Here is a 19,976-nt window from a genome sequence, read left to right as displayed (position 1 = left end):
GTCAAACATCTAAATCTCGTACCTGCAGTTCCTGTAACCACATACAAACACGGATAGGATAATACGAGCAATCATGGTAGCCTGTAAACTGTTGTACTTGCAATGGACGTGGGTAGATGTCTAGGGACTTGCATAAAATGCATCAACAGAAGGTGTGAGTTGTAAGGAAACGAAGGAGGTGAATTTATAAGAAAATCTCCGACAGAACAATTAAAATGGACGATCGCATTTAAAGTGGATCCTAATTCCCTTGATTATCGGAGAGTCAAATCTTATTAAGAAGATTTTCTTCAAATCCCTTGAAATCTGGGAATCAATCATATCTACGTCAAATGATAAGATGAATCTACACTTACTCATTTCACTCTTCTATGTTAGCTTCATTCGTACTCTTCATATAAATGGATTGTTTATCCAAATTATTCGCTGATGATAAAACTCTAATTTTCAGCCCGTATGCATCATGAAAACATACTTATTATCATTCACGACCTTTCCACTCAAATTTCGGGATGAAATTTCTTTAACGGGTAGGAACTGTGACAACCCGGAAATTTCCAACCAAATTTAAACTTTAATCTTTATATGTTTCCGACACGATAAGCAATATTTGTTAAGTTAAATTTCAAGAATTTTAAACTATGTTCATACATTCATTCAACCTCGACCAAGTTCCAACGATTCACGAACCATTAAACGAATATGATTATATATGTATATGTGTATATATATATTATAACTTGAAACGTAAACAAAATATTAGATTAAATACTTTATATGATTGTATCTGTTTCAAAATGTTTATCAATGAAATTAGAAGATAAGATCAAATGATTGAATTATCAGATATATTGAATTATGATTACAAGTCTCTGTTGAAAGTCCCACGTTGATTTGAGAAATCTTTCCATTTTAACAATATTCGGAAAATGGTAAAGTGATTTATAAATAAGAACAAATTGTTAATCATTGAGAACTAGACAAAGGATAGTGGAAGATTGAATCTCATAAAGACTCAATTGATCTATTTAGTTTCAAACGTACAAAAACGTTTTCAGTTTAAAAAGAACTTTATTATTAAAACGTATATAACTTTTATAAATATCTAGAACCACTTTTGACAACTCATTACTTAACTAGTATGATAAAGATAACGATATTTATATTTTATTTTATTAAATATATATAACGATTTAAATTAATATTATATATTTATACGCGTATTATACGTACATAGTTTTATACTTTTACTATACTTAAACTTTACCTTTACTTTATTTTTACTTTACTTTAACTTTAATAATTCACTTTAATAATTCATACTTTAATAATTCACTTTAATAATTCATACTTTAATAATTCACTTTAATAATTCATACTTTAATAATTTACTTTAATAATTCATACTTTAATAATTCACTTTAATAATTCATACTTTAATAATTCACTTTAATAATTCAAAAATCTATTATAAATAGAATTCAATAGGTTTCATTATTTCATAAAAACTTAAAAATATTTTTCTCTAAACTCTCTCAATCAATTTACATATATATATTTACTCCGTATTATTTCAAGATATTATTAGTATACATAAAATATTACGCGGAGTGCTGTCCGAGTGATTTCGAAATTGTTTTTCGAGTGGGATAGGATTAAGGAAATTATGGGTTATAGCTATGGAGGTGATTGAGTATGGTTCATGGGTATGCTCGTGAGGTCAATATAGTGTTTATCATTTCCGTTACGTCTACGTACCTTTTCCTGCAATATTGAATCTCAATATTGATACGTGAGTACTCATAATTTAACTTTTACATACTAATAGTGTATCCCTGACTAGTGCTCGAGTATTTAGGATTATGCATGCTTGTACTTTTGATATTACCCTTAGACAGGTTAGGTTGAATCTTGAATTAGTTACACTTGCGGTTGAGATAAGGTATAAGATATGCATGTCCTTGGAAAGCTAGCGAAAAATTAAGAACTTTTCCTTTAGATATCGAATGGTTTCGATGAACGGATTAGAAGTTATAATCAATTGAATTTTCGATATTTTTATTAAAAATGATTATTATTATCTTCATTTTTATCGTCGTTCTAGTTTTATCTTATTATTATCATTATTATTATCTTTATCAATAAAAGGGATTTATCATTAAAAATTGTTATTTTTTTTAATTATTACTATCGTTAAAGTTATAATTAGTATTATTATTATTATCCAATTATTATTATTATTATTATTATTGGTATTATTATTATTATTATCATTATTAATATATATATATCATTATTTAAAAATTGTTATTGTTATTGTTATTATTATTATTACTATATTATCATTAAGATAATTATTAGTATTATCGTTAATAATGTTATAGTAACTATCATTATTAATATTAGTGTAATTAAAACAAATATTTGTAACACCTAATTATTTTGATTACTATTATTATCATTATTATGAACACGATATAAAATACGATTATAAGCTATTAAACGAAACGATTAGGAAATAATGGGTAAGAGTATCATGATGAAATTAAAATATTATAAGATATTGATTTAGATAAAATTATCGTTCTTATTATTTTTATCATTACTATTATTATTAAAAGTATCGTTAGTATTAAAACTATCATTTTAACAAAAATTATCATTTTAATAGAAATGTCATTGTTACTATAAAATATCATTATTATTATTATTTTAAATAGAATTATTATTTTAAAGATAATATTAAAAATTATCATAAATATTAAAGTTATCATAATTAGAATTATCGTTTTATCATAATGTCATCTTAGTAATTATAAATATTGATATTTTTATAATAATAATAATTATTACAAAATAATACAACTTTTACTTACTATCATTATAGATATTATTTTATCAAATAAATATGTGATACAAACATATTTTACTACGTGTAATAACTTACTTTAATAATACCTATCATATTATCTTTATGATATTAAATGAACCGTATAAATTTTATTACTTAATATATATAAAAGTATATTTTATTATATAAATTTAATATAAAATTTTATTTATTAATAAATAAATTATATTATTTACTCTAATAAATCTTTTAAAAATATTTAAAAATATAAAATGACGATATTTAAACTATATATTAATCATGTATAGATTTTTGAAAATTATTTTGAGTCAAATTTACTTTTGTTGACTTTTGCATATTAGTCTCGAGCATTAGGATTGTGGTACACTATGACTTGACCTAATTTGTTAGACAAATATTGACCAACACATAAATATATATAATTAATTTAGGTTCGTGAATCCGAAGCCAACTTTGCACTTGTTCAATGACGTTATATGTATTTTTACTACGAAATACAGTATGGTGAGTCTCATTTGCCTTTTTACCCTTTATATTTTTGGGACTGAGAATACATGCGCTTTTATAAATGTTTGACGAAATAGACACAAGTAATTGAAACTACATTCTATGGTTGAATTATCGAAATCGAATATGCCCCTTTTTATTAAAGTCTGGTAATCTAAGAATTAGGGAACAGACACCCTAATTGACGCGAATCCTAAAGATAGATCTATTGGGCCTAACAAACCCCATCCAAAGTACCGGATGCTTTAGTACTTCGAAATTTATATCATGTCCGAAGGAGGATCCCGGAATGATAGGGGATATTCTTATATGTATCTAGTTAATGTCGGTTACCAGGTGTTCACCATATGAATGATTATTTTTGTCTCTATGCATGGGACGTATATTTATGAGAACTGAAAATAAAATTCTTGTGGTCTATTAAAATGATGGAAATAAATGATTATGATAAACTAATGAACTCACCAACCTTTTGGTTGACACTTTAAAGCATGTTTATTCTCAGGTGTTAAAGAAATCTTCCGCTGTGCATTTGCTCATTTTAAAGATATTACTTGGAGTCTTTCATAGCATATTTCGAAGAACGTTGCATTCGAGTCATTGAGTTCATCAAAGATTATTATTAAATCAATTTATAGTTGGATAGTGGATATTATGAAATGGTATGCATGCCTGTCAATTTTCGATGTAAAGAAAGATTGTCTTTTAAAAACGAATGCAATGTTTGTAAAATGTATCATATAGAGGTCAAATACCTCGCAATGTAATCAACTATTGTGAATCGTTTATAATGTATATGAACGGGTCCTTTCAACAACCCCATTGATTACTTTACTGTATTCCATCGAAGACCCACTCTAAAACCCACAAGAACACCATTAAACCATTAACCACCAAAGACCCATGTCAACTTCTACATTAACGTTAGCTGTTAAAGGTTCCTGTTGCAAACTGATTGATAATGATGAGGATTAACTGTGAGAAGCTTGGTATGATCGTGATCCTGTGATGAACGAGGTGTATAAAGTTAGACGATGGTTATGAATGAGTGTAATGATGAAGAAAATGATCGTGAAGTTTAATTATGGTGGAGTGACGAACGAATGATAATGCTGTTTTGAATTCTATTATTGATGATGATTTGTTAGTTAAAGAGGAAGATGAATACATAAATCAGGATAAATAAATAAAAACATTAAGAATAGTATTAATTCAGAAAAACAATGGGGAGCAGATGGTGGAGCATGTTTGATGGGTAAACACGAGGTCATGGGTTCGAAACCACGGATGTGCATATTTATTTTTTTTTCTCTTCAATAAGATGTCTAGAGAGACTGGGTCAGGTGGGCTTCAATATTGATAGTTGGGCCGAACGTATCTAATTAATTGTTGGACTGTTTCCTTTATTGGGCCGTGAGTTAAATAGTAGGCCATTATGATTTGCTGTTGGGCCGATGCAACTTGGGTCTATTTCAGTTCATACTAGTTGGGCTAAAACGTGTTATATACACATAGTTTCGATATTAAGTCAGGAAAACAGCAAGCGGCTTAATGGTTGAGGGTGTTTGTATGAAACGAGAAGTCTTGGGTTCAAAACCGGGCTTAGGCATTTAATTTGGAACTTTTTCTTCTTGAGAGGTAGTCATTATTATTATTATTATTATTATTATTATTATTATTATTATTATTATTATTATTATTATTATTATTATTATTATTATTATTATTATTAGTAATAATATGATTGTTATTATTATTATCATAAGTATTAGTATTATTATTAGTAGTATTACTATCATTATAGCTATTAATATAAATATTAGTACTATTATTATTATTATTATTATTATTATTATTATTATTATTATTATTATTATTATTATTATTATTATTATTATTATTAGTATTAACATGATTTTAAAATTATTATTACTATTATTGTTAACATTGGTATTAATATTATCGTTAAAGAACATTATTAGTAGCATTATTATTAATAAAACTACCATTATTATTAATATCATTATTACTATCATTATTATTATTTCCATTAACCTGATTTTTATATAATTTTATTACATTATTTTTATTATCATTATTATTATCACTAATTAATATTATCTTTATTACAGTATTATTATTACTACAAACAAAACGGCTATTATTATTATCAAATTTTTTTTTTTGAATATTATCACTAATAATATATATATTTGTTCGATTACCGTTACATGTAATAATATACATGATTGAATATAGGTTCGTGAATCCGAGGTCAACCCTACACTTGTTAAATGACGTTATATGTATTTTTACTACGAAATACAGTATGGTGAGTTTCATTTGCTCCCTTTTTACTCATTACATTTTTGGGCTGAGAATACATGCAAATGCTTTATTAACTGTTTTACAATATTTATATGCGTGAGTTTCATTTGCTCCATTTTTAAATGCTTTTGCAATATATATTTTTGGGACTGAGAATACATGCGCTGCTTTTATAACTGTTTTACGAAATAGACACAAGTAATCGAAACTACATTATATGGTTGAATGATCGAAATCGAATATGCCCCTTTTAGTCTGGTAATCTAAGAATTAGGGAACAGACACCCTAATTGACGCGAATCCTAAAGATAGATCTATCGGGCCCAACAAGCCCCATCCAAAGTACCGGATGCTTTAGTACTTCGAAATTTATATCATGTCCGATGGAGGATCCCGGAATGAAGGGGATATTCTTATATATGCATCTTGTTAATGTCGGTTACCAGGTGTTCAATCCATATGAATGATATTTTTGTCTCTATGCATGAGACGTTTATTTATGAGAATTGGGAATATGAAATCTTGTGGTCTATTAAAATTATGAAATGATTATTTATGATAAACTATTGAACTCACCAACTTTTTTGGTTGACACTTGAAAGCATGTTTATTCTCAGGTACGAAAGAAATCTTCCGCTGTGCATTTGCTCATTTTAGAAATATTACTTGGAGTCATTCATGACATATTTCAATAGACGTTGCATTCGAGTCGTTGCGTTCATCAAGATTATTATTAAGTCAATTTTAGTTAGATTTATTATGAAATGATATGCATGTCGTCAACTTCCGATGTAATGAAAGATTGTCTTTTCAAAAACGAATGCAATATTTGTAAAATGTATCATATAGATGTCAAGTACCTCGCGATGTAATCAACTGTTGTGAATCGTTTATAATCGATATGGACTTCGTCCGGATGAATTAGGACGGGTCGCTTCATGTGGCACTGCGCTTCAGACCGATTGCTGGTAAAAATTGTACGTTCGAAAATATGCTGCAAGTTAATTTGTGTAGGTGGTATCTTTTTATTTCGCTAGAAAAATGAAAGTATTTGCGTTCAAAGTTTGGGGTGGGTTTATGAGATTTTTTTGGGTCTAAAAGCTATGTGGGTAGGTTCTAAAAGCTATGTTGTCGGAAGTATGGCAGTTAGATGTTGTTGAAACAAAGACGAAAATAGTTTGGGATGAAAAAGTGAAAAAAAAGAGTTACTATTCATGAATAGTACCAAAAATTTGCACAATTGTATATGGTATATTTAATATTTAATATATAATTTTGTATTTTTATGAATAACTTGACTTTTTGAATTTAAGTAGAAAAAATACATAATAATATACAAATTTAACAATCTATCTATCTATAGTTTCTATTAAAATTCTATAATGAATTTCATTATTAGACTAATTCTTTTAATAAGAAAAAATTAAAAAGAAAAAGAAAAAAATCTAAGCCCATTACGCTGATGTCATTAATCATAATTATACAATTATAAAATTAATTATAATTATAAGTGTGTTATTCTACGGAGTATTTATTTTATTTTTACCAGCTCCAAACCCTAATTTTTTCCAAAATCAACTCCGGCGATGTATGCCATACAATCTTCGTTTACCGCAATAATCACAGCAGATCAACGGTTTAATCATCATCATTCAACGATTATGTTGCTGTTGTATTTGTCGATTTTATGATTACGATTACTTTTCGCTTCAATTGAAAAGTGGCTTGAGATTGATAATTCATGTCTAATCTTTCAATTATTATTGGTTTTCAGCTTTTAGATTTTAATAATGTTTTTGACTCTGATGTTATTTGTAGGCGTTCTTTGTAATTCGTCAATCTGGGTTATTGGTTGACTAAAGCCTACTTGCAATGATGGTACATTTAATCTGGGCATTGTTTTGAGATAGGCATGATTTTTGTTAAACACTTTTTTGTCCCTTTATCTCGTGTTTTTGTTAACTACATGATTGTTTTTAAGGATGATTTGTTGTTTTGGTTTTTATTCTCATTAATTTTGTTTCTAAGCTTGTGGGTTTTGGTTTGTGATTTCAGGTTCTAGGTCACAATTTTGAATTCTCTTTCTGGCTTCTTTGTGTTAAGGTATAGTAACATACGATTTCTAATTAACTTTAGTTTAATTGTCATATTTTTATTCTTTGGTCATTTGGTGTATGTTAGTCTCTTTTAAAGCGATTACTAAAGGTTGAAGTGATCAATAAGTGGTGAATCCATGTTTCTAATGTGTGTAACATAGACATAGTATATTCTGGGAAGGAAGATAGAAAGGATTCACTCTCATTCATGGCATGGTCAAAAACAGCCCCACTGATCAAGTTATTCAAGGTGTTAGTAACAAATTTTGAACTACTTAACCATGTTAAAGCTTTAATTTGTGATCCATATATTGATCTTTAAATTCGATGTCTATATCTGAGGCCAGAATTTGTAAAACTGAATCTTTCTCTCAACTTTGATTTGAAGACTTAAAAAAACAACTATTGGAACATTTTCTTATTTTGATGACGGAAAATTCTGATGTATTGTGGTTCGTATCAGCTTCGCGATGTTATTAATGCAAGTACATATATATTTTCAGGTACATAAGCTTATGTAGTGTGGTTCGTGTAAGCTTATTTCGTATGTATGAGGATATGTTAATAATGTTACTTGCAAAATTTTAATGATAATATGACGTAAACATGACTAACCTTTTCTCAAACAAAATTTTTTTGTTGCAGATTGACTACAATCATGCTATAAAGATGGTACATAGTTGATCTTACGGGTTGCAGCTTATTTAAGCTCGAGAACCGGGGTCATTTAATGATTGCCATAAAGATGTGAACGTTTTTCCAATGGCTAATAGTGATGATGATATGATCAATGGGCATCTGCTCAATGGTACGTCTGCTTAAAAGTTCTGTCCTTTTTGATATTTTGATTATATCTATATTTAACATTTTTATTTAATTATATAGTTTAGCCATGATGTTGTCTGTTTATTTGCCTGATTTTTTTCAACATGTTTGTTTAGTCACTATTTTGTATGATTAAAATTTGAGGCTATATGGTAAAATAATGTATTATGCTACGTTTGAGATAGCTATGTTATGAAACGTTTATACTGAACATGGTGGTAAATAATGTATTATGCCAAGCTTAACAACCTTTATTATCAGTTAATGTTTTTGTTTAGAATCTGTGGTTTCACTATCATTCCTCAAGACAAGGTCCATACTTTGTAGATAACTTCATCACAAGTTTTGTTTACAATGCAAATTACTTTTCAGTATTTTATTAACTTCATGTCTTACTTTTAGTTTGGAGCACTCTGTTTTTGTTCTATTTCTGAAGGTGTTCGTCAAAGCTCAAAAGTCCGGAAGTCCAGATCTACTTTAAGAAGTTTCAAGTCAAGTTCAAGAGAATGAGAGTTGTATGGTGTCTTTTTACTATATGTTGATTTGACAATTTTTTACAAACATGCTTTTTAGTCTATTTACTGATGATTAGTTTAATTACTCGCTAAAGTATATTTGAATTTTATTAATCATGTAACAAAAGGTAACGATCCTGTTACTAATATCATTTGTAGATAACTTTACATAATTCACCTAGCATGTGGAGTTTGGCATAGATTTTTTTTTTGTTTTTTCTTTTTGAAAGGCAAGGCTCCAAAGTGAGATTAGTGGAGATTGAACTTGGTCTCCTTAAGAGATTTCTAAGCACTCAACCACTCAACCACCCTTCGGGTTGGCATAGATTTAGTTTCATTTGCAGTTTAGTATAGATTTAGAATCATGTGTCAACTCACTATGGTCACTAATATGGATCCTTTGGTTCATAAGGATATATTGAGAAAATTAAAGACTGCATATAAGTTAAAAAATTATAAGCGTTGTTGTAATGAGAAATAGATGTCAAAACTGGTTTAAGTGGTATATGGTATAGTGAGCCATCACCCAGATGCATCCCTGCATCTTCTTCGAAAACAATAATCCTTTATCATCATTTGAACTTTTGAACTATACAACTTCTACACTGGAGATGCACCCAATTTTGAGTATCAAGTGTCAATATGGGCAATAGTTCCACTTTGTATATGTAGTAAATTTAAAAACCTGCAATGACTTTGTTGTCACTTCAAGTTTTGCATACAATGTTATGTGTACTTTTCTTTGGATAACATGTTTTGAGATCACTTGATGAGTTAATAGTGTTAGTAAACAAATAAACATTATCCATTACATTTGGAAAGTAATGTGCTATGCTGGTTTGACTGATCAGAACCAATGCAGTTTTCAGTTGATTGACTTGTGATCGAATCTTTAATATAAATCAAATATATATGGTCATTAAAATAAATGACTTTAGCATTTACATTCACTTAATACCTAAAACATGTCATTAAATTATTTCGTTTAAACAAACCCGTGATTTCACGGGTCATTTCACTAGTTTACAATAAATGTTTAATCGTTGCTCTAATGGTTATGGTTATTATCGTCCTAAATAAATTTGTCTTATGTTATATTTCAGTAGGCTTATAACTACCTTTAGTGGCCTGGTTCAATATATTCAAATTGAAAGAACCAATAAAAGAGAGATGTGTTGTAGAAGATATAAGAGAGAAAGAGGTTGAAGAGAGGTGTGATGTATTTAATGTATATGTGTGTTTTTGTAACTTACATTATGCACATATATATAGTACAAATTTTACTATCCATATTTGACTAATTACCATCCATATTTAACTACTAAATTTACAACACTCCCCCTTGGATGGTAATTTTTTTAAAGAGCAATTAATACTGTCTCGTTAAAAACCTTGCTAAAGAAAACCCAGTGGGATAAAACTTTAGCTAAGGGAAAAAGAGTGCAGCATAGAGTTGACTCCCCTTCAAGTAGACAACGCTGAGTCGTCACATCTTTTGAACTTGCCTCATGCCAATATTGTGAACGTATGTTTTGAAAACAGTGATTGACAGTGCTTTGGTATAAAGATCAGCAGAGTTGTTGATTGAACGTATCTCATTTTAATCTGGTTGTATTTTACGAGATCTTGAGTATATGAGAAGAATCTGAGGTTTTCATCTGAAACTGTATCATCTAAATCTTTTATGTACAAGTTTGACCCATGTGATTTGTCTACAGTCTCCTTCATGGTTTGCTCAAACTGTTGTTTCAATTCCTATTCCCTTTCAGTCTTTTTCTGAGCCTTACCAATATACCATTCTTTTCCATCAAACTTATGACCGTTAAGACCGTTTATAGCTTTAGCGCCTCGTCAGCATTTATGTTTTGTTCTGTCATTTTTGATACTCTTCTTTCATTTGTACTATGTAAGCTGTATTATCTTCATAGATAGTTGTTGGGCTTTTATAGCGTTCTAGTCCACAAGAATCAATAATGATTTGTATCATTGATCTTAACTAAAATCATTCCTGAGTAGCTTCATGTAATGCAATCACTTCAGCATGATTTGATGATGTTGCAACAAGTGTTTGTTTTGAGAACGTCATGATATTGCGGTACCTCCATTTAGGAATACATATCCAGTTTGAGATTTAGCTTTATGTAGATCAGATAAATAATCTGCATCTGTATAACCAAACAAATCTTGTTTCGAGTTGTTAGAATAAAATAATTATAAATCAGTAGTTCCCCGAAGGTATCAAACTATTTGTTTGATCCCATTCCAATGTCTTTTGGTAGGGGCTGAGCTGAACCTTGTCAACAAATTAACTGCAAAAGAAATGTCAGATCTTGTATAATTTGTAAGATACATAAGTGTAGTGACCCGAACTTTTCCATGTTTATATATATTAATTGAGATTGATATTTACATGATTAAATGTTTTCAACATGTTAAGCAATTAAACTTGTTATGTTTCATATAGACAATTGACCACCCACGTTGACCGGTGATTCACGAACGTTAAAACTTGTAAAAACTATATGATGACATATATATGGATATATATATAGTTGACATGATACTATGATAAGTAAACATATCATTAAGTATATTAACAATGAACTACATATGTAAAAACAAGACTACTAACTTAATGATTTTTAAACGAGACATATATGTAACGATTAACGTTGTAAAGACATTTAATGTATATATATAATATTAAGAGATATTCATACATGATAATATCATGATAATATAATAATTTAAAATCTCATTTGATATTATAAACATTGGGTTAACAACATTTAACAAGATCGTTAACCTAAAGGTTTCAAAACAACACTTACATGTAACGACTAACGATGACTTAACGACTCAGTTAAAATGTATATACATGTAGTGTTTTAATATGTATTTATACACTTTTGAAAGACTTCAATACACTTATGAAAATACTTCTACTTAACAAAAATGGTTACAATTACATCCTCGTTCAGTTTCATCAACAATTCTATTCGTATGCACCCGTATTCGTACTCGTACAATACACAGCTTTTAGATGTATGTACTATTGGTATATACACTCCAATGATCAGCTCTTAGCAGCCCATGTGAGTCACCTAACACATGTGAGAACCATCATTTGGCAACTAGCATGAAATATCTTATAAAATTACAAAAATATGAGTAATCATTCATGACTTATTTACATGAAAACAAAATTACATATCCTTTATATCTAATCCATACACCAACGACCAAAAACACCTACAAACACTTTCATTCTTCAATTTTCTTCATCTAATTGATCTCTCTCAAGTTCTATCTTCAAGTTCTAAGTGTTCTTCATATATTCTACAAGTTCTAGTTACATAAAATCAAGAATACTTTCAAGTTTGCTAGCTCACTTCCAATCTTGTAAGGTGATCATCCAACCTCAAGAAATCTTTGTTTCTTACAGTAGGTTATCATTCTAATACAAGTTAATAATCATATTCAAACTTTGGTTCAATTTCTATAACTATAACAATCTTATTTCAAGTGATGATCTTACTTGAACTTGTTTTCGTGTCATGATTCTGCTTCAAGAACTTCGAGCCATCCAAGAATCCTTTGAAGCTAGATATATTTTTCTCATTTCCAGTAGGTTTATTCAAGGAACTTGAGGTAGTAATGATGTTCATAACATCATTCGATTCATACATATAAAGCTATCTTATTCGAAGGTTTAAACTTGTAATCACTAGAACATAGTTTAGTTAATTCTAAACTTGTTCGCAAATAAAAGTTAATACTTCTAACTTGACTTTTAAAATCAACTAAACACATGTTCTATATCTATATGATATGCTAACTTAATGATTTAAAACCTGGAAACACGAAAAACACCGTAAAACTGGATTTACGCCGTCGTAGTAACACCGCGGGCTGTTTTGGGTTAGTTAATTAAAAACTATGATAAACTTTGATTTAAAAGTTGTTATTCTGGGAAAATGATTTTTATTATGAACATGAAACTATATCCAAAAATTATGGTTAAACTCAAAGTGGAAGTATGTTTTCTAAAATGGTCATCTAGACGTCGTTCTTTCGACTGAAATGACTACCTTTACAAAAACGACTTGTAACTTATTTTTCCGACTATAAACCTATACTTTTTCTGTTTAGATTCATAAAATAGAGTTCAATATGAAACCATAGCAATTTGATTCACTCAAAACGGATTTAAAATGAAGAAGTTATGGGTAAAACAAGATTGGATAATTTTTCTCATTTTAGCTACGTGAAAATTGGTAACAAATCTATTCCAACCATAACTTAATCAACTTGTATTGTATATTATGTAATCTTGAGATACCATAGACACGTATACAATGTTTCGACCTATCATGTCGACACATCTATATATATTTCGGAACAACCATAGACACTCTATATGTGAATGTTGGAGTTAGCTATACAGGGTTGAGGTTGATTCCAAAATATATATAGTTTGAGTTGCGATCAATTCTGAGATACGTATACACTGGGTCGTGGATTGATTCAAGATAATATTTATCGATTTATTTCTGTACATCTAACTGTGGACAACTAGTTGTAGGTTACTAACGAGGACAGCTGACTTAATAAACTTAAAACATCAAAATATATTAAAAGTGTTGTAAATATATTTTGAACATACTTTGATATATATGTATATATTGTTATAGGTTCGTGAATCAACCAGTGGCCAAGTCTTACTTCCCGACGAAGTAAAAATCTGTGAAAGTGAGTTATAGTCCCACTTTTAAAATCTAATATTTTTGGGATGAGAATACATGCAGGTTTTATAAATGATTTACAAAATAGACACAAGTACGTGAAACTACATTCTATGGTTGAATTATCGAAATCGAATATGCCCCTTTTTATTAAGTCTGGTAATCTAAGAATTAGGGAACAGACACCCTAATTGACGCGAATCCTAAAGATAGATCTATTGGGCCTAACAAACCCCATCCAAAGTACCAGATGCTTTAGTACTTCAAAATTTATATCATATCCGAAGGGTGTCCCGGAATGATGGGGATATTCTTATATATGCATCTTGTTAATGTCGGTTACCAGGTGTTCACCATATGAATGATTTTTATCTCTATGTATGGGATGTGTACTGAAATATGAAATCTTGTGGTCTATTATTATGATTTGATATATATAGGTTAAACCTATAACTCACCAACATTTTTGTTGACGTTTTAAGAATGTTTATTCTCAGGTGATTATTAAGAGCTTCCGCTGTCGCATACTTAAATAAGGACGAGATTTGGAGTCCATGCTTGTATGATATTGTGTAAAAACTGCATTCAAGAAACTTATTTTGTTGTAACATATTTGTATTGTAAACCATTATGTAATAGTCGTGTGTAAATAGGATATTTTAGATTATCATTATTTGATAATCTACGTAAAGCTTTTTAAACCTTTATTGATGAAATAAAGGTTATGGTTTGTTTTAAAATGAATGCAATCTTTGAAAAACGTCTCATATAGAGGTCAAAACCTCGCAACGAAATCAATTAATATGGAACGTTTTTAATCAATAAGAACGGGACATTTCAGTTGGTATCCGAGCGTTGGTCTTAGAGAACCAGAATTTTGCATTAGTGTGTCTTATCGAGTTTGTTAGGATGCATTAGTGAGTCTGGACTTCGACCGTGTTTACTTGAAAAATGATTGCTTAATAAATTTTGTTGGAAACTATATATTTTTAACATGTGAATATTATGTGATATATTAATCTCTTAACGCGTTTGATATTATGTGATAGATGTCTACCTCTAGAACAAGTCCCATTGACTCACCCAATAATAATGAAGAGTCAAATGTAAATTGGAATGATTCGTGGACTGATTCACAAGTTCCCGAAGAGGAACCGGAAGAAGAGTCGGAACCGGAAGAAGAATCGGAACCGGAAGAAGAATCGGAACCGGATGAAGAAATAGAACCGGTGGGGGAAATAATAAAACGATTAAGTAAAAGAAAAACCTCAACCAACCGGCCAAGGTTAATTATGGTCAATGGTGTTTCCGCCAAGGAAGCAAAATATTGGGAGGATTACCAATTCTCCGATGAATCGGATTCCGACGAGAATTCCGATGATGTTATAGAAATTACCCCAACTGAATTTAAAAAGGCAAAAGAAAATAATAAGGGAAAGGGCATAAAAATAGAGAAATCTAATTCCAACCCCGATGAACTTTATATGTATCGTCAACCCCCGAAGTCCTTAAGTTGTAACAATGACCCGGGAACCTCTAAACCACCAGGTTTTTCTAAACCAATGTGGAAAACGACGGCTTGTATTAGGGGAACATCATATATCCCTAGAAACTTGGTAAAACAAACCAAAACCGAAGAAGAAGAAACAAGCGAGTCGGAATAAGATAGTTGTATTCGTGTGGTGTAATATATGTAATATAGTGTGCTTATGCTTTATGATATATGTAAAAATTTCTTGTATTAATAAGTATTTTTTTTATGAATCTAACTCTTGTCTATTTTACAGTATAAAAATACAAAATGGATAGACAACCCAATATTTTAAGAGACCTACCCGGAGACATGATTGATGAAATCTTGTCTAGAGTCGGTCAGAATTCTTCGGCACAACTATTTAAGGCGAGATCAGTTTGTAAGACATTCGAAGAACGTTGCAAGAATGCCTTGGTTTATAAAAGGCTTTTGTTCGAAAGATGGGGGATATCACATTGGGAAATCCATAAGTTACGATGTGTTTACTTTGACGCATATATTGCGGGGAACCCAAATGCTATTTTACGCAATGGGTTAAGAAATTATTTTGACTCAATATATCCGAATATTGGACTTCGTGATTTAGAAAAAGCGGCTAACATACAACATAAAGAGGCATGTTATGCTTACGGATTAGTAATGTTCGCTTCTCACCAAAGTGAGAACAAGAACATCAGGCTACAACTATTAAACAAAACGTTTCCACAAGTGACGGAGTCGGTAATTGGGGTAAGAAATGAGGTTTTTAGATTGTTACGGGACTGTTGGACATTACGTAACCCTCGTCCCTTTGACGACGTTACAACACACTGTCTTATCAACGGCCATAACGGTTATGTTCCACAAGACCAAGGATGGGAAGTAATCCTAGTAAAACCAGAATGCATGACTTGTTTCTGGACGTATGAATTACGTGCCTTTATTGCCTTTGCTGAACGACTTGTGTACTAGCTAGAATTATCTTCACAACCATCTTGTATCAAATTTATTGTGTGCTATATTTCATGCTATATGTAAAATAAGCAGTATTGTAAGTTTGTAAAATATTGTGTAAAAGTTTGAACGCGAAATATTATTATAATCGGTTTTTAATATAGAATTGTAGTAGTTGAATTGTATATTAGCTACTAAGTATGAACTTAACGGGTAGGTACTACCCGAATTTAAACTTATAAAACGCTAATATGAAGAAAAAGCTTTTATAAATGAGTTCATATTATGCTACGAAATACTATTAACTACTCTTAATATTCTGTATGATTAACTTGTTCCATTTGACTATTTTGAAGGAAATGGCACCGACTACTCGACACACCGTGAATATGAATGAAGAGGAATTCCGTACTTTCCTAGCTTCAAACATAGCCGCAGTACAGGCTGCGCTACATACCAACAATAACCTTGGATCTAGCAGTACAGGAAATCGTGTAGGATGCACCTACAAAGAATTTACTGCCTGCAAACCTTTGGAATTTGATGGAACCGAAGGACCGATCGGATTGAAACGGTGGACCGAGAAGGTCGAATCGGTGTTTTCCATAAGTAAGTGTACTGAAGAGGACAAAGTGAAGTACGCTATGCATACCTTCACATGTTCTGCGTTAACATGGTGGAATACCTATCTAGAGCAAGTGGGACAAGACGATGCGTACGCACTACCGTGGTCAGCATTCAAGCACTTGATGAACGAGAAGTACCGTCCCAGAACCGAGGTCAATAAGCTCAAGACAGAACTTAGAGGGTTACGAACCCAAGGATTTGATATTACCACGTACGAAAGACGATTCACAAAATTGTGCCTATTGTGTCCGGGAGCATTCGAAGATGAGGAAGAGAAGATCGACGCGTTTGTGAAAAGATTACCGGAAAGAATCCAAGAAGATATAAGTTCACACGAGCCCGCCTCCATACAACAGGCATGTAGAATGGCTCACAAACTAGTGAACCAGATTGAAGAAAGAATTAAAGAACAGACTGCTGAAGAGGCCAATGTGAAGCAAGTCAAAAGAAAGTGGGAGGAAAACGGTGATAAGAATCACCAATACAACAACAACAACAATTACAACAATAATCGCAACAATTATCCCAACAATCGCAACATCAATCGCAACTACAACAAACGGCCCAACAACAACAACAACAACAATAACAGCAACTACAACAATCATCCCAACAACAATAATAACCGCAACAACAACAACAACAATCAGAAGCAGCTATGCCAAAGGTGTGAAAAGTATCACTCGGGGTTCTGCACCAAAGTTTGCAACAAGTGTAAAAGAAATGGTCATAGCACGGTGAAGTGTGAGGTCTACGGACCAGGGGTTAATAGAACGAAAGGAAAAAATGGTTTCGGAACGAGTAATGGCGGAGCAAGTAGTGTCGGAGCAAGTTATGCCAATGTAGTTTGTTATAAATGTGGAAAACTGGGCCACATTATTAGAAATTGCCCGAACCAGGAGAACACGAATGGACAAGGCCGCGGAAGAGTTTTTAATATTAATGCGGCAGAGGCACAGGAAGACCCGGAGCTTGTTACGGGTACGTTTCTTATTGACAATAAATCTGCTTACGTTTTATTTGATTCGGGTGCGGATAAAAGCTATATGAGTAGAGATTTTTGTGCTAAATTAAGTTGTCCATTGAGGACTTTGGATAGTAAATTTTTATTTGAATTAGCAAATGGTAAATTAATTTCAGCAGATAATATATGTCGGAATCAAGAAATTAAACTGGTTAGCGAAACATTTAAGATTGATTTGATACCAGTAGAGTTAGGGAGTTTTGATGTGATAATCGGTATGGACTGGTTGAAAGAAGTGAAAGCAGAGATCGTTTGTTACAAAAATGCAATTCGCATTATACGAGAAAAAGAAAAACCCTTAATGGTGTACGGAGAAAAGGGCAACACGAAGCTACATCTTATTAGTAATTTGAAGGCACAAAAACTAATAAGAAAAGGTTGCTATGCTGTTCTAGCACACGTCGAGAAAGTACAAACTGAAGAAAAGAGCATCAATGATGTTCCCATTGCAAAAGAATTTCCCGATGTATTTCCGAAAGAATTACCGGGATTACCCCCACATCGATCCGTTGAATTTCAAATAGATCTTGTACCAGGAGCTGCACCAATAGCTCGTGCTCCTTACAGACTCGCACCCAGCGAGATGAAAGAACTGCAAAGTCAATTACAAGAACTTTTAGAGCGTGGTTTCATTCGACCAAGCACATCACCGTGGGGAGCTCCTGTTTTGTTTGTCAAGAAGAAAGATGGTACATTCAGGTTGTTTATCGACTACCGAGAGTTGAACAAACTTACCATCAAGAACCGCTACCCATTACTGAGAATCAATGACTTATTTGATCAACTACAAGGCTCGTCTATTTATTCAAAGATTGACTTACGTTCCGGGTATCATCAAATGCGGGTGAAAGAAGATGATATTCCAAAGACTGCTTTCAGAACACGTTACGGTCATTACAAGTTTATGGTCATGCCGTTTGGTTTAACTAATGCACCAGCTGTGTTCATGGACCTTATGAACCGAGTGTGTGGACCATACCTTGAAAAGTTTGTCATTGTTTTCATTGATGACATACTTATTTACTCAAAGAATGACCAAGAACACGGTGAACATTTGAGAAAGGTGTTAGAAGTATTGAGGAAGGAAGAATTGTACGTTAAGTTATCAAAGTGTGCATTTTGGTTGGAAGAAGTTCAATTCCTCGGTCACATAGTGAACAAAGAAGGTATTAAGGTGGATCCGGCAAAGATAGAAACTGTTGAAAAGTGGGAAACCCCGAAAACTCCGAAACACATACGCCAGTTTTTAGGACTAGCTGGTTACTACAGAAGGTTCATCCAAGACTTTTCCAGAATAGCAAAACCCTTGACTGCATTAACGCATAAAGAGAAGAAATTTGAATGGAATGATGAACAAGAGAAAGCGTTTCAGTTATTGAAGAAAAAGCTAACTACGGCACCTATATTGTCATTGCCTGAAGGGAATGATGATTTTGTGATTTATTGTGACGCATCAAAGCAAGGTCTCGGTTGTGTATTAATGCAATGAATGAAGGTGATTGCTTATGCGTCCAGACAATTGAAGATTCACGAACAAAATTATACGACGCATGATTTGGAATTAGGCGCGGTTGTTTTTGCATTAAAGACTTGGAGGCACTACTTATATGGGGTCAAAAGTATTATATATACCGACCACAAAAGTCTTCAGCACATATTTAATTAGAAACAACTGAATATGAGGCAGCGTAGGTGGATTGAATTGTTGAATGATTACGACTTTGAGATTCGTTACCACCCGGGAAAGGCAAATGTGGTAGCCGACGCCTTGAGCAGAAAGGACAGAGAACCCATTCGAGTAAAATCTATGAATATAATGATTCATAATAACCTTACTACTCAAATAAAGGAGGCGCAACAAGGAGTTTTAAAAAAGGGAAATTTAAAGGATGAAATACCCAAAGGATCGGAGAAGCATCTTAATATTCGGGAAGACGGAACCCGGTATAGGGCTGAAAGGATTTGGGTAC

The 19,976-nt window shown here is 31.5% G+C and overlaps 1 long non-coding RNA gene across 8 annotated transcripts; it reads left to right on the top strand.

The window, feature by feature from the left end:
* Positions 1 to 7,260: 7,260 nt before the first annotated feature.
* On the top strand, positions 7,261 to 9,208 carry LOC139871629 (uncharacterized). Of its 8 annotated transcripts, none has more exons than XR_011766713.1 (4): positions 7,261 to 7,480; positions 7,526 to 7,617; positions 7,763 to 8,306; positions 8,449 to 9,208. It is a non-coding gene; the product is annotated as an uncharacterized lncRNA (long non-coding RNA). The 8 variants fall into 8 exon arrangements; XR_011766715.1 differs by having other exon boundaries at positions 7,261 to 7,617; positions 7,763 to 7,810; positions 7,965 to 8,306; XR_011766711.1 differs by having other exon boundaries at positions 7,261 to 7,617; positions 7,763 to 7,810; positions 7,889 to 8,306.
* Positions 9,209 to 19,976: the final 10,768 nt, after the last annotated feature.

This window comes from Rutidosis leptorrhynchoides, chromosome 1 (assembly GCF_046630445.1).
Source record: "Rutidosis leptorrhynchoides isolate AG116_Rl617_1_P2 chromosome 1, CSIRO_AGI_Rlap_v1, whole genome shotgun sequence".
In the NCBI taxonomy this organism is placed as follows: domain Eukaryota; kingdom Viridiplantae; phylum Streptophyta; class Magnoliopsida; order Asterales; family Asteraceae; genus Rutidosis; species Rutidosis leptorrhynchoides.
This window is presented reverse-complemented; position numbering and strand designations above follow the sequence as displayed.